A 20590-nucleotide genomic window follows, 5' to 3' on the forward strand; every position below is an offset into this window, starting at 1 on the left:
TCAGCAGGTTCTTGTTCATGCAGGGTTAGTAATAGCCTCAGAGAAAGTACAAAGACAGTCTCCTTTTAAATATCTAGGACATGTATTATACCCTAAGGAATTAAAGCTTCAACAATTACAAATAAGAAAGGATGGGTTAGGGGGCTGGAGAGATGGCTCAGAGGTTAAGAGCACTGATTTCTCTTCCAGAGGTCCTGAGTTCAATTCCCAGCACCCACATGGTGGCTCACAACCATCTGTAATGAGATCTGGTGCCCTCTCCTGTATACATAATAAATAAATAAATCTTTAAAAAAAAAAGAAAGGATGGGTTAAAATTTTTAAATGATTTTCAAAAGTTATTAGGGGACATCCAATGGCTATTACTTTACTTAAAATTATCTCCCAGTGATTTGGAACACTTAATGATATTTAAAAGGAGATAGTGATTCTAATTCACCCAAACAGTTAATTGAACAAGTAGGCAGGTTCCTTTACAGGTTGAGAATGCTATTCATCATCATTAGGTATGTTGTATTAATTGTGATCAACATTGGCAAGCATATATTGTGCCCACTAAACATACTTCTACCGTAGTATTATGACAAAATGGCCCCTTTTATGTTTACAGCTTCATGTTTTGCCAGTTAAGGTATTAAACTCTTATTATAAATCAGTAACTTATTTAGTACAGAAAAGCTGAATAGAATCTAGACAACATTTTTGTAAAGAACCCAGTGTGATCAGTGTTCCTTTTACTAAACTACAAGTTGATTGGTTATTAAAAAAAAATGAATCTTGGGCAATTGCTTTTTCTCAGTTTTTGGGCCAAATTGATAATCATTTTCCAGCTGATCAATTGTTATAATTTGCCCAAATGCATTTCTTTATATATCCTAAGGTTATGATGAAAAAAGATCCTGTAAGAGATGCTTTGCTGGTTTTGACTGATGGTTCCTCCAATGGGAGGGCTGCTTATGTTATCAATGGTAAAGGTTACATAGTACAAACAATTCCAGCTTTAGCTCAGATAGTCAAATTGAGAGATGTAACTATGGTTTTCCAGGTTTTGGTAAATAGTTCATTTAATTTATATACAGTTAGTCAGTATATTTATAGAGCTCTTCAATTTATAGAAACTAGTAATGGTACTAATAACGGTCAGGTTGGATGCAGTTTCAACAAATTCAAGATGCCATTCATTAAAGAAATTTACACTTTATGGGTCATATTAGAGTTCATTCAAATCTTCCTGGACCTTAGGTTAGTGGTAATGAATCAGCTGATAAATTAACACAGATTATCATCTTCTCCCAGGTAGAATTAGCTCACAGTCATATGCCCTTCATCACCAGAATGACAGAAGTTAAAAAACATTGGCCTTACCAAGGAAGTTGCTCATCAGATCATTAAAAAAATGTGGGATATGTCTGCAGTATTTGCCTGTTCCTCAATTTGTGGAAAATCCTTGAGTCCTTCTTCCTAATCATTTATGGCAAATGGATGTTACTCACGTTGTGGAATTGGGTAAGTTATAATATGTGCATGTGACAATAGATACTTATTCACGATTTTTGATGGCCAGTGCACAATCTGGGGAAGATACTAAGCATATAATTACTCATTGCCTGGAATGTTTCTCCTATATAGGAATAACAAAAGTTATTAAAACTGATAATGGATCTGTACACATTAGTAAATTATTTCAGCAGTTTTTTTCCCAAATGGAAAACAGAACATAAAACAGGCATTCCTTATAATCCTCAAGGACAAGGCATCATTGAGGGAGTCCATAGTAGTCTCAAGATACAGCATCAAAAAATTAACAGGGGTTAGTTGTACCATCAATCACCACATAAGGCAATGAATCATGCCCTCTTCATTTTGAAATTTTGGAATGTGGATGCCCATGAGCAATCTGCCATGGATAGATTTTGGCATGATGGCATGGAGCAACTTTTGCTCAGGGAAAAGGAAAGATCCTTGCTCTGGAATATGGAAAGTTCCTGGACCTGTTTTAATATGGGGTTGAGGGTATGTCTATACTTTTTCACAGGAAGAAAAGGAAGCTCTATGGCTGCCTGAGTCCTTTGGTGTATGGAACAAAGGAATGCTGGCCCTGAAGACACTGTCATTGCTGACTCTCCCCCAGAGGAATAGAGGTGAGATTTGCTGAACCTGTGTTCCTTATCCTCCAGTGTTATATCCTACATTCTTGGGACAGAAGGAATGATTCCTGGCTTCCTGAGAGACCTGCTGCTCAAATTTGCCAGACCTCTGTGAGTCCCAGTGATTCTGAATCTGGCCGAGGAATTCTATCTGTTTGTGACTGGGTGTTTGGCCATTTACCCACAATACATCTTGGGATGTGGAGGTCACCTTTGCCAGTATATTGTTCATCTTCTGATTGTCTAGAGGCAATAGAAGACCTGGAGAACAGTTGCCATGGTTTCACCTCTGTGGGAAAGAGATTCATTATATCAAACACTGTTATAGAGGCAGTATGCTAGATTGGTCAAGCAATCAATTTAGAGAGGCCTCATGAGCAGGAGTTGGAACAAAAGTTTTGCTGCTATTTGGTACCTGGGGACTGGACAGCTCAAATGTATCTTTGGAAGTGGGTGGCAGCAATGCATTGGACTTTAGGAGAGGGAAGAGAAAAGGTTCAGAATTATAGGGTTACTCATACCTCACCCACCAGAAAAGCATTTTCTTGGCCCTTGATTTGGATAGAAGTTGTTGAGAATTGTAATTTAACCAATTGATAAATTGTTAAATTACTGCTAAATTCATATTTCAATTGGATTATTAACCTGTTAATGTTAAGACATTGTTGTAAAAATGAGGCATGATCTGAATGCTTTATTTGAAGTAGTACAATTGTTAAAAATAAGAGCTCATTTGAAATGTCAGTCTAAATTTAACTAGGTGTGTGTAAACCCTCTTCTGTTTACAATGAAAGTGTTTCTTGATGGAAAGAGGTTAGAACTTATCTGAGAGGAATTTGGTATGATGCTAAAAGAGTCCTCAGTTTTGTTTATGAAAAAGTTTCGATTATGAAAATTTATTCATTCATTTTACACACCAAAGATCCCCCTCTTCCCTCCTTCCATCCTCCTAGCATCTGCCTTCCAACCTACCCTGCACTCCCACTCACAAGAAGGCAAGGCCTCCCATGGGAGGCACAGCCAATAAAGGTAAGTCTAAGCCCTTCAAGGAGTCCTTAGTTTTGATGTGGTTGCTTCAGGAGTTTCTTGATTTAAAACAGGCCAAGTTGGATTTTGATGCAGCTAAAATTGCTGTGGACATCCTGCATCATTTAAAAAGGCCATTCTATCTTGATCATCCTCTACTCTTTTACTAGGAGGTATAGCAGCCATAAGGAGCAGGTGTGTTGTTGTGATTATTGAAACTACTTGCAAGCTCTTAGTGGAAAACTGGTTCAGAGCTGCATAGAGTTAAGCTCTGCACTCTCCCTTGCCAGAGGCTGGTAGTCAGAGACAGGTAAGTCTTTCTTGCCCCCTGTCAACCTAAGACAGAGCACACGTGGCAAAAAGTGTGTTTCAAGGACGAGTAAGTCTGAATGGTTGAAGAAGGCAACATAAGACAGGCACAGTCATCTGAGGGGTCTGATGGACACTTTATATTATAATGAATGGGGAATTTGTGGGGGCCCACAAAGACCCTAGCTTGTGGATTGTTTCCATCTTGACTAAACGTCAGAGAGTCTGAGCTTGTTTCTCTCCCATGCAAGGCTGGGTAATAGGATATTGGCCTAGGGTGTGGTCACCAGACAATTTGGATACTAAAGAGGTGTTTACACTTAGCTGTACTCTGTACCCTGAACTGTGATGTCCTTGAAAGGGGTGGTTTTTCTCACCTCCCTTGCCTTTATATTTAAAGGCTTGGGTAGGGGTTGGGGAAGATAGCTCAGAGGTTATGAGCACTGACTGCTCTTCCAGAGGTCCTGATTCAATTTCTAGCACCCACATGGTGGTTCAAAGCCATCTGTCATGAGATCTGGTGCCCTTTCTGTCCTGCAGGCATACATGCAGGCAGTACACTGTATACATAATAAAACTTTAAAAAAATAATGGCTGTAATAAAACTCATGTCTGTGGTATTGACCCAGAATCCTCTTGAAGCTCTCCTGTTTGCCTGTCTTTTTCTTTACCTATGTCTATATTTCATAGCTATCTTTTCAAATTTTACATTACCCCCATCAGAACCATTCAACAGGTCAAGTGGGACTTGACAATTTAAATGTTTTGCTCTTCTTTCCCAGGAAGGACAAGATTCAAAGGAAGAAAGGGACAATCACCCTTTGGAGAGGATGAACTGGACACTCTGGATTTGAGATCAAGGCCCAGCTGCAGGACCACGATGTAGCTCAGTGGCAGAGTACATACTAACACATGTAGATCTCAGCTCTGTGGTGTGGCTTTCTCTTTCAGGCAGAAAATGATCACCATCTTGGTGTAGAGAGTTCACCTGGCAGCCTTGTCATGAGCGGAGTAGACTAGTGTGGACTAGCCAGGCAATGATTTTAGGGCTGTCAGCACTTCTAGTAGGAAAGGAAGAGAGAATCCCGGGACCCTCATCATGGATTCCAGCTATTATTCCCTTCTGTCCTTTCCCAACTGCTAGTGATTCTGGGGGATTTTTGAGTATAATGTAGGTGAGCTGAGTGGGGCAACTCCATAATGCAACTTCCATGATGTGGTCATTCATAGTGGGTGGGAATTTTCAGTGGAGCAGCTAGTTGTTTAGGTTACTTATGAGTCTTTAAGTAATACCATATTTAGATTCTGTAAGTAAACCTACTACACTCCTAGGTTCACTGGGTTGGACTTTGGTGAATTGTTACTTTGATCTATTGTTGGTGTCCTATATGACTAAGTAGACCTTTGTGCATACCCTCTTGTAAAATAGTAAGAAAAACACACCTGTAAAGAGAGATAGGGTGGTTAAAATCATAGTTATAATGTCATAATGTAAATGTGGAGATAAAATAAAAACCTGCATTCTGAGCCCTAAGCCAGGACCGTTCTCAACCTGCCCCTTTGGAGAAACTTGATTTCTGCCTGACATAACTACCTCCAGGTAGGATTCAAAATGACTCCTTTCTATGATAATCATCTCAAGAGGGAGAAATGACATTTTGATGATAATACTTGTGACTTCCAATGAAATGGCCAGTTCTACTCATTTGCTTCTGTTGTCACATACACAGGTCACAGATGTTCCAGTTGGCTGCTCAGTGTTTAAGGTATTGAAAATCAATCAAAAATCACCACATACTTTCCAAAAACTATTAATAGGAAAGACAGGTCAAAGCAAACATTTAGGAAGAAGACCTCAAAAAATAGGAGCACGGGAAATCATTAGAGGGAATAATAGAAATTATATTATAAAATAAAAATGTGAATGCATGAAGAACATATTTACTAGAAGAGCTTAGAGATGTTCTGCATGTGTATGAGGCCCAGGGCATTGTCTAGAAGCCCCTTGGAGTCAGGGGGAAGGCCTTTGCTGCACCCCATGGAATTCCTGTACATATCTCTTTAGAAGAGACAGAAAGGGCCAGTTGATTAGGATCCAGTCCCTATCAAGGCTATCTTGTGTTTCTTTCTGTCTCTCTCCCCTCTATTCTTCTATCTAAATCTCTTATCCATCACTCATCAAGAGTACCCTGGGGTAAAATGTAAGACCCTGTCATCCAGCTGGCCTCACACATCCTTCCCATCTTCTTCATAGTACATACATTTCAAATCCTTTGGGGAAACCAAACATCTCATCTGCAATACTACATGGTCTGGAGTTAGACCCTAATATAGCTATGAACTGAATCGATATTAAATGCCTTGGATATGCTTAAAACAAGAATAAATTAAAAGAGTAAAACTCTTAATCAGTTTCCATAAATAATTTGTTCAAGGATGGAGGGACATCCTTCATGGATCTAGAACAGGGAGACAAGTTTTCCTTCTTAAAGGTAAAACATGTCTTGTGAGTCCCTCACTCCACTCTGCACAGGCTAAGGCTTGAGTGACGTCATTAGAGGGAATCTGAAAGGCCGGAGCGGGAACCACAAGGGCTGCCACAGAATTGTCCAGATTATCCAGCATTGTTCTGCTAGGCCCAGGTTCCATTCTGAACACAGCACACCTTACACCCTTCTGTACCTCAAGTCCCAGGGAATCTGGTGCCCTCTTCTGGCTTCTTAAGGCACTGATGCATGTGGTGATGTGTAGAGGCAAATCATTCATACACATAAAACAATATAGATTAAAAAATAACACTGTAGTTTTTGGTGCTGAAAATAATTAATTTGAAAATAAAACATGATGTTCTTATTTTAGTGCACTTTAAAATGTCTGAAAAAAACTCAGTGTTAGAGAGAGTGAGAGAGATGAATAGAAAAAAAAGGATGACTTCCTGAGGCTTGGAAACCAACCTCCACCTCTCATACCCAAGGAGGCCTGCTCCTAGGACCTTTCCCTTGCCCAAGCTGCTCCCCGGGAACACTGCCCAACTCAGCCCCAGTTGCCAGGCAGCTGGCAGGGCTCCTGCAGGAAGGTTCCCCTTCTCAAAGACCCCCAGCAGACCCTACAATCTACACTCCCTGCCCCCCACCGATCCACCCGAGACCCCCACACTTCCTGAGGCTTGGAAAGCAACCTCCAGCTCTTGTCCAGCTTAGAGAGAGGGATCTCTCATTGGGCCTAAAGAGAGAGCTCTCATTAGACAAAGAGCTGTGATTGTAAGCCATCAGCCCCCCTCTATCTCCCCACCCCATAAAGCTCTACAAGGTAACCATGGCTATGATTCTTTTAATCAGCATGCTCCTCCACTGGCATTGCCACCATGGGCAGTGACCAACCACAAGGAGCAGCTCCATGGCATAAACGACAGTCATTGGACCAAGAGTAACTTCAGGAGACAGGGAATCTGCCAGCCCTCATTAGACCAAGAGTGGCTTTCTGAGAAATAAAATCTGCCATTTCTCATTGGACCAAAAGAGGCTTCCTGAACCAAAGAATCTGTCAGCTGTGACTGGACCAAGAGTCTTGATAAGACCAAGAATGAATCACAGAATCAACTAGCTTGGGTTGACCCGAGAGCAGCTCCCTGAGACAGAGAAGTTGCCTGCCCCAATTAGACCAAGAGCTGAGATTAGACCCAGAAGGTCCCCCTGAGATACAAACACAACAATCACAGAGTGGACCAACAGCAACTCCCTTAGACACAGGCACCTCTGATTATTATTAGACAAGGAGATGTGGAGATGTCAAGGCAGAAGTACATGCAACAACATAAAGAGCAATACAGCATCACCAAAACCTAGCCCTCCTCCAACAGCAAGACCTGAACATCACAAGGTAGAAGAAGCAGAAGAAAACGACCTTAAGAATAGCATCATGGCCGGGCGGTGGTGGCGCATGCCTTTAATCCCAGCACTCGGGAGGCAGAGCCAGGCGGATCTCTGTGAGTTCGAGGCCAGCCTGGGCTACCAAGTGAGCTCCAGGAAAGGCGCAAAGCTACACAGAGAAACCCTGTCTCGAAAAACCAAAAAAAAAAAAAAAAAAAAAAAAAAAAAAAAGAATAGCATCATGAAGATGCTAGAGGCCTTTCAAGAAAAAATGAAAAATGGAATTGAGGAAAAGATGAACAAAAAAGTGGAGAAAATCAATAAAGAAATTGAGAAAAAGTCAAACAAACAATGGGAAGAAATCTATAAAGAAATAGAGGAAAAGACAAATAAAAATTTGGAAGGAAGTAATCAATCCCTTAAAGAAAACCATGAAAAGCAATGAAACGTGTGAGAGAAACAGGTCAAGACCTGAAAAGGGAAATAGAAACAATGAAGAAGACACAAAGAGACGGAATTCTGGAAATAGAAAATCTGAGTTAACGAACAGGAAACACAGATGCAAGCATAACCAACAGAATACAAGAGATGGAAGAGAGGGTCTCTGGTGTAGAGGATACAATAGAGGAAATGGATTCATCAGTCAAAGAAAATACCAAAGCCAAGTCATAACACAAAATGTCCAGGAAATCTGGGACACCATGAAAAGACCAAATCTAAGAATAATAGATATAGAGTAAGGAGAAGAATACCAACTCACAGGCACAGAAAATATATTCAGTAAGATCATAGAAGAAAACTTCCCCAACTTAAAGAAGGAAATACCTATGAAGATACAAGAAGCCTATAGAACACCATATAGACTAGACCCAAAAAAAGTACCCTTACCACATAATAAATAAACAAATAAACCTACAGAATAACAAAAATATTAAGAGCAGCAAAAAAAAAAAGGCCAAGTGTCTATTGAAGGCAAACCCATCAGAATAACACCCAATTTCTCAATAGAGACTTTGAAAGCCAGAGGGATGTGGACAGATGTAATGCAGACACTAAGAGACCATGGATGCCAGCTTAGACTAATATACCCAGCAAAACTCTCAATCATCATAGACGGAGTGAACAAGACATTTCAAGACAAAACCAGATTTAACAATACTTATCCACAAATCCAGCCCTACAGAAATCTCTAGATGGAAAATTCCCATCTAAGGAAGTCAGATACACCCACAAAAACACAGGCAATAGATAACCCCACAGCAGTAAACCCCAAAGAAGAGAAGTACACACACACTACCACCAAAAGATAACAGGAATAAACAGTCACTGGTCATTAATATCCCTTAATATCAATGGACTTAATTCACCTATAAAAAGACACAGGCTAACAGAATGGATACAAAAGCAGGACCTATCATTCTGCTACATACAAGAAACACACCTCAAATTCAAAGATAGACACTGCCTAAGAATAAAAGGCTGGGAAAAGTCTTTCCAATCAAATCGTCTTAAGAAGCAAGCTGGTGTAGCTATTCTAATAGCCAGCAAAATAGACTTCAAACTAAAAATCCATCAAAAGAGATCAAGAAAAACATTACATACTCATCACAGGAAAGATCCACCAAGATAAAGTTTCAATTCTGAACATTTATGCCCCAAACACAAGAGCACCCACATATGTAAAAGAAACATTACTAAAGCTGAAATCACATATAAAACCCCACATATTCATAGTGGGAGACTTCAACACCCACTCTCACCACTGGACAGATCTGTGAAATTTGACAGAGAAATAAAGGACTTAACTGATGTTATGACTCAAATGGACTTAATTGATATCTACAGAACAATCCATCCTAACAAAAAAGAATATACCTTCTTCTCAGCACCCCATAAAACCTTCTCTAAAATCAACCACATACTTGTCCACAAAGCAAATCTCAACAGATACAAAAAATTTGGAATAACCTCCTGTGTTCTATCATACCACTATGGTTTAAAGTTAGATTTCAACAACAACAAAAATTACAGAAAGCTTACAATCTCATGAAAACTTAACAATGCTCACATGAATCACCAATGGGTCAAGGAGAAAAATAAAGAAAGAAATTGAAGACTTCCTAAAGATCAATGAAAATGAATATACCACATACCCAAATTTATGGGACACTATGAAAGCAGTGCTAAGAGGAAAATTTATAGCCACATAAAGAAGTTGGAGAAATCTCACACTAGTGACTTAACAGTACACCTGAAAGCTCTAGAACAAGAAGAAGCAAAGTCACCCTGGAGGAAGAGATGCCAGGAAATAATCAAATTGAGAGCTGAAATCAATAAAATAGAAACAATACAAAAAAATCTATGAAACAAAGAGCTGGTTCTTTGTGAAAATCAGCAAGATAGACAAGCCCCTATCAAAACTAACCAAAAGGTAGAGAGAGAGAGAGAGAGAGAGAGAGAGAGAGAGAGAGAGAGAGAGAGAGAGAGAATTCAAATTAACAAAATCACAAATGAAAAGGGAGATATAACAACTAACATTGAGGAAATCCAGAGAATCATCATCAGGTCATACTTCAAAAATCTCTACTCCACACAACTGGAAAATCTAAAAGAAATGGATAATTTTCTGGATAGGTACCACATACCTAAGTTAAATCAAGACCAGATAAACTATTTAAATAGACCAATAACCCCTAAGGAAATAGAAACAGTCATTAAAAATCTCCCAACCAAAAAAGCCCAGAACCAGATGGTTTCAACATAGCATTCTACCAGATGTTCAAAGAAGAGATAATACCAATACTATTTAAATTGTTCCACACAATAGAAATAGAAGCAACATTACCAAACTTCTTCTATGAGGCTACAATTACCCTGATTCCCAAGCCTTCTCGGCCTCCTCAAGGAACAGGTGCCTGAGGTCTCCAGGGTGACAGTTAACCAAATCCTTCTTCACCCACACATCCTGTTTTTGGGACCCCCACCTACTCCTGACTTCCTCCCCACATCACCCCATGTCTTCAGGATGAGGCCAGACTTGATCTGGTGCCCATATACCCAAGGAATCTGGCATGTTTAGGTGGAAGCCCCATCTTGGCCCCACCTCTCTCTGTCCCCAGATCCTGCCCCTGAGAATGTCCACCCAGCAGCAGTTCAACCTCTAGAGGGTACTTAAGGTCTGGCCCACAGACTTCCCCTTGTGGTTCCCCTCATGGCTTCTCTTGTTTCCTGGGACCACCCAGGAATGTTTTCCTCAGATTAACCCTGGACTTATGAATTTGGCTTGATATGATTTACTATATCAGTGGAAAGGCTTAATATCAGGGTACAGAAACTTCTCATCCATGCCCTATGCCAAGACAATGAGTTGAGGTATGAACTAGGCACACATCATCCTTGTCCTCACAGCAGCTGTAGGAAGATCATCATACTGACTAGAACACAATTTATGGGTGTGGTGAGCTCTATGGACAGAGTTGCAGCATTTATGTGAGACAATCCCGATAATAATCCTGTGAGGGAGGTCCCACCCAAGCCTTAGATTATAAATTGGTGTTAGCCAATTTAGAGACATTGAGAGAGTGGGACAGGATGGGAACCAAACCATGTGCTGGGATGGTCTAGAAGCAAGAGAAGACTGAGGAAGTTGTGTCAAGCAGTTCGGGGGTTTCTGGGAAAAAAAGGCAGTCGGAGAATCCAGGACCAGAAAGTGATGATCCCAACTGCAGTGGGACTTAGAACCTAATCCCAGATATAGTGGTGACTGTTCATGAATATCAAACTGCAGGTCTGGGCCATAGAATGTTTACCTAGTGTGCTCAAGGCCTCAGATTAGATCCTTAACCATCATCAAACCAGGGATGGTGGAGCATGACTGTTGTCTGAGCACTCAAGAGGAAGAGGCAGGAGAACCAGAGTTCAAGGTCATCCTTGGATATGTCTCAGCTGCCTGAGACCCTGTGTCCCTCTGCATTCTCCCGTTAAAAAACTGGGGCTGGGATGATGGTTCAGCAGGTAACATGCCTTCTGTACAAACATGGAGGACCAAACTCCACCCAGAACCCATGTGCAATGCCATGTGGTGTGGTAGCCTGCCTGGAATTCCCGCACATGGGGTGTGGAGACAGGCCTTCCCTAGAGCAAACTGACTAGACAGACAAAACAAAATAGTGATTTTTGTGTTTCTGTGCCCATAGCATAAGTTATGGTTGCTTGCATTAACATGCATGGGTGGATGTTGCTCACTTGAGCAATTGCAATTACCAATGGCTTCACCACTGAGGAATGCAACTCCTCTCCTCCTTTCCCCTCCCCAGCAGCCATTAACTGCCTATTGCTCCTCTGGGAGAGATGGGGCCTCACACATGCCTCCCTCACCCAGAATGAAATGCTCATGGGTCCATTCTTGAGCAGGAAGATCTGGCTGCTGAGAATTTATGGGTGCAGCAGCCATGTTGTGTCCAGAAGGCCAAATTTCATAGCTCCCATGCCCTTCCCATCCTCTTCATAGTACATACACTTCCAATGCTTGTGGGACACCAAATATCTCATCTGCAATACAACATGGTCTGGAGTTAGACCCTGATATAGCTATGAACTGAATCGATATTAAATGCCTTGGATATGCTTAAAACAAGAATAAATTAAAAGAGTAAGACTCTCGATCAGTTGCCATAAAAAGTTTGTTCAAGGATGGAGGGACACCCTGCATGGATCTACAACAGGGGGACAAGTTCTCCTTCTTAAAGGTAAAACATGTCTTGTGAGTCCCTCACTCCACTCTGCACAGGCTAAGGCTTGAGTGACGTCATTAGAGGGAAGCTGAAAGGCAGGAGCGGGAACCACAAGGGCTGCCCCAGAATTGTCCAGATTATCCAGCATTGTTCTGCTAGGCCCAGGTTCCATTCTGAACACAGCACAGCTTACCCCCTTCTGTACCTCGAGTTCCAGGGGATCTGGTGCCCTCTTCTGGCTTTTTAGGGCACTGATGCAGGTGGTGACGTGTGGAGGGAAAAGATCCACATATATGAAACAAAATTGAAAAACAAAAACAAAATGCTGTAGTTTTTGGAGCTGAACATAAAGAATTTTAAAACAAAAATAAACTATTTTAATATAAATATTTAAAATAAAGTATGCTGTTTCTAGTGCCCCTTAAACTGTCTCAATAGAATAGTGTAGAGAGAGAGAGGGGGACAAATAGAAAGGAAGTGATGGCATCTAAATGCTAGAACAACACACTGGTATCTGGCTGTCACTGTAGCAATGTCTTCATGTCTACATGAAGTGTGTAGATGAGGGAGTAAGCAATGGCTGTGTGTGGGTGCGGATGTAGGCACATGCTATGTGCCGGTGAGGATGTAGGTGCTCGTTAAGCTTAGGTGATGGATATAGACCCTATCAACAGTGTCATGTTGTTTTTCCCAATATATAAACAATTTACCCCAGAACACCATATGAGAGTAAACACACACAAGCTTTGTGCATTGAAATCATGTAATGGCTATTTGTGGTTTTTCACAATGTGCTTGGTTTTGCTGATACAAGCTCATCTGTCTCAGAGTTAGTTGATATGCATGGAGCTACTTTAAGAAAGTTAAGCGTTAGCACAGTCACTAACCTGTTCTGAATACTTCGTGGTCAACTAGAGGCCTGGGGAACATTCTCTCAAGGGTTAACAAAGACTGACACATGAGTTGAGAATTTACCTTTTTTTTTTTTTTTTGATTTATTTATTTATTATGCACAGTGTTCTGCCTACATATATGCTTGCAGGCCAGAAGAGGGCACCAGATCTCATAGTCACCGTGTGCTTGCTGGGAATTGAACTCAGGACCTCTGGAAGAGCAGCCAGGACCTCTTAACCACTGACAGCCAGGACCTCTTAACCTCTTAACCACTGAGCCATCTCTCCAGCCCGAGAATTTACTTTTTATGCAGTGTAAAAGGGCCCGCTCTAAGAAGATATTACCTGAAAGGTCACATGCTGTAGGATGTCCTGTATGTTGTGAATATATGTGGCTGTGATTGATTGATAAATAAAACACTGATTGTACAGTAGCCAGGCAGGAAGTATAGGTGGGACTAGCAGAGAGAAAAATTGGGGGAAGAGTAAGGCAGAGTGGAGGAGATGCTGCCAGCTGCCACAATGAGGAGCAAGATGTAAAGTACCGGCAAGCCACAGAGTATAGATTAGTAAAAATGTGTTAATTTAAGATAAAAGAAGTAGATAACAAAAAGCCTACCACGGCCGTACAGTTTGTAAACAATATAAGTCTCTGTGTGTTTACTTGGTTGGGTCTGAGCGGCTGCAGAATCGGCAGGTGAGAGAGATTTGTCCTGACCGTGGGCCAGGCAGGACTAGAGAAATCTTCGGCTACAGTCACATGTTTCATGACAAGTTTCTGAGTTGAGAAGTCTCACTCTATCCACTCAGAATCTTGTTCTAACCATAAATCCTGAAAAACCCACCTTGCCCCACACAGTGGCTCTTCTTCACTGTCTAGGTGCTGAGCCCACACAAGGCCTGGGGGCTCACACAGCTGCCATTTTACCCAAGATCTACTGTCTCCTTACATATCTGCTGTATGTCTATCCAACAGTGGGGAGATGGAGACTAATTCCGATGAAACTTAATGTGAATTACTTCATAGGTCAAGAGCTGATGTACAGAGACGTGTGTGACACTCAATGCTAGATCACTGTCACCAGCATCTGCCCCATTGGCTAACTGAAAAATGGAGGCTTTCCATAAAACAGTGTACACATTAGTCAGCATTAAGCCTCTTGGGAAACAGTCTCCATGTTGCTCCTGTTTCTGATAAAAGACTGCTTGTCTAAAGGGGAAACCGAGGAAATGTGACCTTTCCCATAACTACTTCTATGGCGACAAAGAGACAGAGTGAGCTGAGGTGGAGGCACACAGCGGTTAGACTCCACAGTTGCCAATGTACTCGGAGACATCTTTGTGTTGACAGTGTCTTGTCCAAGCTGACCTGTGGAGGAGAGTGAGACGGGGTGAAATGGTTAGAATTGTGTCCTCTGTCACACACATTCTCAAACCTGTGAGGGAAATAGTGTAACAGTGACACCAATGGAGTTTGTGTTCTGGGCCAAGATCTAGTGTGAAACCCAGGCTACAGCTGCACCCAGAAGCTGCTACTGACTGGCGGAGCTGTGTCTACAAGGCTGTTTGATCCTCTCCAAACCCTGGGCAGAGCACAGCATGCTCAATGTCACTGTGACATCATGGGCACAGAACTGTTAACTGGTGATACAAATAGTCTGGGGGCCTGAGAAGGAAGCAGTCATGTGTGGGAATTCTCAGAATCTGGAGCAATTCTCTAAACCTAATGATGGAGTGAAAGGCCCCAGCTGTAGCCACAGTGCTCAGAATAACACTTGGGTCTTAGAAAGACTCACCACACTTATCAACAGAACCAGCAGTTCCCTCTCCCAGAGTTCCAACATACCATGCTCTAATGCCTTGTGGATCCCTCACAACCCTCTTTGCACATTGCATGGCTGGAGTGATGTCATCCTGGAGCAAAGCTGAAAGACAGGAATGAGGAAGGACAAGGACTGTTACAGAAGCCATTTTCAGTTCAGATCCAGCCAGCTTTCTTCTGTGATGCTGAGCAACATACAAAAAATTATTTTGAAAGTGTCCCTGCATCTGTGATTATTGGAGACAGCCTTTCTTGATTCTATGCAGGTGACATGGTATAATTCATTTTATTTCTCATTTATAAAGTCCCTAGGGGGTTGGGATATACTTGAGTGTAGAGTGTTCTTAGCATTCCAGCACAGATTAAATAGTAAAGAACACATTGAAGTCATGAGGGGTCACTGGAGGCTATGGGGCTGTCAGCTAAAATGAGGGAAGTTCCACTTTGTTATCTCACTGGGAAATAGAACATTCTGGGACTGTCACCTGGGTCTTCCAGTGGAATTTATCCTAAAGAAAATCAGGAACTTCACAGATAGCTCAGTGTCTAAGAGCACTGGATGCTCTCCCAGAGGACACATGGCAGCTCTCAACTATCGATATCTCCAGTTACAAGATGAAGCCCTCTTCTGAATCAACAGATACTAGTCATACAAGTCCAATATGCAGGCAAAACACCCACACACAGAAAGATAAATCAATACTTGAAAGAAAACAATGCACAAGCCTTGTAGGAATAAAGGTCTTTGAATAGTTCATAATCAGTAAAATGGAAGCACCCAGGTGCTTTAAGACTCAAGAATTGTATTTTCAAGATACAGAGTATTGCTACAGCAATTATATTCATTCTTTAAAATGATAATTCAGGTCATTATTTGTTGCTATGAATAATGTTTTAAATAATAACTATATCATGAATCTGTGTAAGTATAATTTAATTTGTGTAAAAATGTAAAATCTGTATATGTTGTAAAGTGAGTATGTATGTGAATGATATAACTTTACATGAACCTACAGCATAGATTCATAGTCTAGAAGAATATATTCCAAAGGTTTCAAGTTACATCAACTCTCTGAGCACTCAAAGTGGGAGTGATGTTCCTCTTTGCTTGTAGTTTCTAATACCTTTCAATGACTGCAGATGGGTCAATGGTTTTAAACACAATGTTTTGTTTTTTGTTTTTGTTTTTGTTTTTTTAAAAGATTTATTTATTTATATGTATACAGCATGTATGACTGCAGGCCAGAAGAGGGCACCAGATCTCATTACAGATGGTTGTGAGCCACCATGTGGTTGCTGGGAATTGAACTCAGGACCTCTGGAAGAGCAGTCAGTGCTTTTAACCTCTGAGGCATCTCTCCAGCCCCAAACACAATGTTTTTAAAGATAGGCTAAGCGGCTAAACAGAGTGTTCCATCATCTTTGTTCTCCTGAAAAAATTTCATCACCAAATTTAACATTTAGGAGTTAATACTTCACTGTTTAGAGTGCTTGACTAAAATGTAGCAAGTCTTGTGTTCAATTCCAACACTGGAAAAAATAGAACAACACTGATCAATTTAATGCATGCATTAAAAATTATATATTGTTCCCATCATGGCATGTGTTCAAGTCCTACCATCCCAGGCTTCAATCCTGAAATGAACCTTATTTGTTCCTTGTTAAATAAGTTTCATCTTAAATACATAAATCTATGTTATTTTGTTAGATGAGATGACGACTGAGGAATATTCCTTCACACTGTGTGAATATATGTCACTGTGATTGGTAATAAAGAAGCTGCCTGGCCAATAGCTAGACAGGATAAGGGTTAGGTGGGAGAACCAGACTAAGGATGCTGGGAAGAAGAAGGGCAGCGTCAGAGGAGTTTCCAGTCAGACACAGATAGGAAACAGGAGGTTCAAGATGAAAGAGAGGTAATGCCACATGGCAGAATGTAGACTTATGGAAAGAGTTGTTTAAGTTGTAAGGGTTAACTGGTAACAAGCCTGAGGCACTCACTGGCTGAGCATTTATAATTAATATTAAGTCTCTGTGCATTTATTGTGGGGCTGGTGGTCCCAACAGAAACTATGCCTACAAATGTCCATCTAAGAATTAGATTTATTGAACTTTGTGGTATTGTGTTCCCCCAAATATTGTGCATGCTAATAAACTTATCTGGGGTCAGAGACAGAGCAGCCACAATATTAAACATAAAGGATAGGCAATGGTAGCACACGCCTTAAATCCTAGCATTCCAGAGGCAGAAATCCATGTGTTCAAGGATACCAACAGGCATGGTGACTCATCACGCCTTTAATCCCAGAAAGCAAGCCTTTATCCCAGGTAGAAAGCAGAAAGGTATATAAGGTGTAAGGACCAGAAACTAGAAGCATTTGGCTGGTTAAGCATTTGGCCTGGTTAAGCTTCAGGCTTTCAAGCAGCAATTCAGCTGAGAGCCATTGGGATGAGGACACAGAATCTTCCAGTCTGAGGAAGCAAGACCAGCTGAGAAGTTGGCCAGGTGAGGTTAGCTGTGGTTTGTTCTGTCTCTCTGACCATCCAGCATTTCACCCCAATAACTGGCCTCAGGTTTGATTTTATTAATAAGACATCCTAAGATTCCTGCTACAGAACATACATACTAAAGAGTTTACAAACAAAATTTAATACTAGTAATTCACTCTAAAATCTCTCAACACATACATTACATCAATACATACACATAGAAGTCAGTTGGACAAAATGCTAGTGACTTAGTGGTACACTGTCATGTGGTATTTATTATAGTAATATCTTCATTTGTATATGTTAGAAATATTTATGATAAAATTCATTCAGTTAAAAATGACTCTACACCAATATTCCTAACAATCCCTATTTAAATGACTAGAATGGAAATCTTCAGGACAAATCACCAATAAGCCACTTATAATTCTCTAGTAGATTATTCCAGAAACTTTCTTCATTTTTTGTTACTTTTATTTATTTATTTATTTATTTATTTATTTATTTATTTATTTATTTATTTATTTATTTATTTTTTGAGACAAAGTTTCTATGGGTATCCCTGACTGTCCTGGGATCTTGCTATGTAGGCCAGGCTGCACTTGAACTTGGAGACCTGCCTGCCTCTGCCTCTGGAGTGCTGGGATTAAAAGTGTGTATCATCACTGCCTAGTCAAAGATCTCTTTAATTTCATTATATGTATATGACTGTTTGCCTGCAAGTATGTCTGGTCATTACATGCATACCTGGAACCCACAGAGGCCAGGAAAGAATGCCACATTTCTTTGAACTGGAGTTATAGATGATTATAAGTGGCCATGTGGCTGCTGGGAACTGAAACCAGGGCCTCTGCAAGAGCATCATGTGCTTTTAACTACTGAGCCATCTCTCCAGCTCCCAGAAACACTGGAACTGGCTTACAGATTAGTCTATCTGATTGGCCAGTGAGCCCCATGGATCTGCCTGTCTCTGACTCCCCAGTGCTCGACCTACAAATGCATGTCAGCAAACTCAGATTTTATGTGGGTGCTGAGGGTCAACCCTTAGGAGACTCTTCTGTCTGAGCTACCTGGCCAGCCTCTGTTTATATTGACTATTCATTCAGTGATTTTGGAGGTGCAATCAAGGGTCCTCTGATTGGTAGGCAGGGCATTCTATCACCAAGCTATGCCCTAATCCTAATGTCTTCCTTGGCTAACTCTGATGTGAATAACAATGACTTTCTATCAGTCCAGACAGTCTCCCCAGGTTCCTCATGCTTCCTTCAGTGATGCCTCCTGCACAGAATCTCAGCTCTTGCACATAAGAGCAGGGGTTGTTGCTATCCCTCTAACCAGCCTTGTCTTACCACTGCAGGGGATCCCACAGGCATTCACTGCTCTCAGGGTTTTGTCATCATTACACCAGTATCGGCTATTGATTTGAAATATCCCATAGTCGGTGCTTTGGTCCCCAGGGTTGTAGTTTGTAGTTTGTGTGTTATAATTGCTTCCATGCTGAGCCAAACACACCCCTAAAAAGACAAAGTATATCCATCAATATGCAGTAGCAGCAATGATTTATATTGGATACCAAAATAGCTCCTTGAGTTGGCTGTATTTTACAGGTGATTTACTTTATAAGCACAATAATACGACTACATTTTAAAATATTCTATCACTAATTCAGGTCAGGTCTGGCTGTGTTGCTCATTGTAGTCCCTGGTCTCAAGTGATTCTCCTCCCTCTGTCTTTCAAGTAGGTGGAATTGATCTACCCAGTCAGCAAGTGATTTTCAATTGCCCCAAAGAGAATCCCTTTGAGAACAAATCAACTTGTACCAAGAATAAACAAGAATAGGGTTATCCACAGTTAAAACGAAGTGCTAGGTACTTCCTTTTCCTTTGGAAGCATCCATGTTGTAAGAAACATCTCTTCTCTCCCCACCATGGCATGTGCCCCTCCCCTCAACAGGTGTCCTTTCAAAAGGGGACATCATCTGGAAAAAAATGTCCCTTAGCCAGATGTGTTCATGGCTCAGATTAGACCAGATAGTGTGAATCTGCTCACATCAACTTGTGCAAAAACAACAGGCAGCCCTATACTGTTGGGAATTACCAGTTATCAGACCTTGTTGGATATTGGCAGAGACATAGACCAAACTCCCAGAGTTGGTGGGATCCACCTTTCTGGCCAGGATGTCTTTAGAAATGTGTGTTGAGAGTTCCTACATTTTCACCAACCAAAACCTTGGCCTTTTGTACCACAGAATGAACACCACTTCAAAGTGAAATGCCCTCTGTTCTGCCTTGGCTGACCGCCTCAGTCTGCCCACCTTGGGTGAGGTCTAAAGGTCATTGTATTGAAGGAGTCCCTGAACTGCCTTAGGTGGTGGGAGACAAGGTTGGAGGTTACAAGAAGACCAAGGAGGCTGCTTTGATGCTTAAGGAACATAAGGCCTGGGATGACATCCCCAAGGTCTCTGTCTCTCTGCAAATGAGAGCTGGCAAGGGGCAAATCAAGAATCTGACCTCTGTGGTGGTTTGAAAGAAAATGGCCCCCAAAGGGAGTCACACTATTAGGAAGTGTTGCCTTGTTGGAGGAAGTGGGTCACTATGGGATGGGCTTTGAGGTCTCTTTTTCTGAAGTGTCCCTCAGTGTGACAGCCAGTTGACTTCCTGTTGTCTGCAAGATGTAGGACTCTGAGCTCCAGGACCATGTCTGCCTGCACGCCGCCACACTCCCTGTCATGATGAGAGTGGACTGAACCTCTGAAAGTGTAAGCAATCTACCCCCAATTACATGTTTTCTTTATAAGAGTGGAAACAGTCATGGTGTCTCTTCACAGCAACAGTAACCCTAACCAAGACAGAGGTCCTCTGAAACTCTATTACACTTCTTAGAAGATTATACTTACTCTTGAGGGAAGCAGTTTACTCTTAAGTGCCAACAACTCACCAGAAACTTTGATTACATAAGTCCAAACCTCCCACCAGGAGCAGCTTTCAAATTCTAGCTTGCTCACATTTTGCAGAGTAATACCAGAGATGCTTCTGAAGGTCTTGATGATACCACTGCCTTCATGGTAGATGATACAGGTTCCCCTGATTGGATATGGTATTGTCTCTCTTAGGGTTATTATTGCTATGAAGAGACACCATGACCATGGCAACTCTTTTTTATTTTATTTTATTTTATTTTATTTTATTTTATTTTATTTTATTTTATTTTATTTTATTTTATTTTATTTTATAATCCATTCAGTTCTACATATCAGCCACGGGTTCCCCTATTCTCCCCCTCCCACCCCCTCCCCTTACCC

The 20590-nt window shown here is 41.2% G+C and overlaps 1 long non-coding RNA gene across 1 annotated transcript in view; it reads right to left on the reverse strand.

Moving 5' to 3' along the window:
• LOC143269166 (uncharacterized) overlaps positions 1 to 18822 on the reverse strand; it is a 280184-nt gene extending 261362 nt beyond the window's left edge. Inside the window, exons 1-2 of the long non-coding RNA XR_013045562.1 lie at positions 18639 to 18822; positions 13241 to 14902 (exon numbers count right to left, since the gene is read on the reverse strand). This is a non-coding gene — a long non-coding RNA (uncharacterized LOC143269166). The remainder of the gene's footprint in view (positions 1 to 13240; positions 14903 to 18638) is intronic.
• Positions 18823 to 20590: the final 1768 nt, after the last annotated feature.

The sequence above is a fragment of the Peromyscus maniculatus genome, chromosome 18 (genome assembly GCF_049852395.1).
Source record: "Peromyscus maniculatus bairdii isolate BWxNUB_F1_BW_parent chromosome 18, HU_Pman_BW_mat_3.1, whole genome shotgun sequence".
Taxonomy (NCBI): domain Eukaryota; kingdom Metazoa; phylum Chordata; class Mammalia; order Rodentia; family Cricetidae; genus Peromyscus; species Peromyscus maniculatus.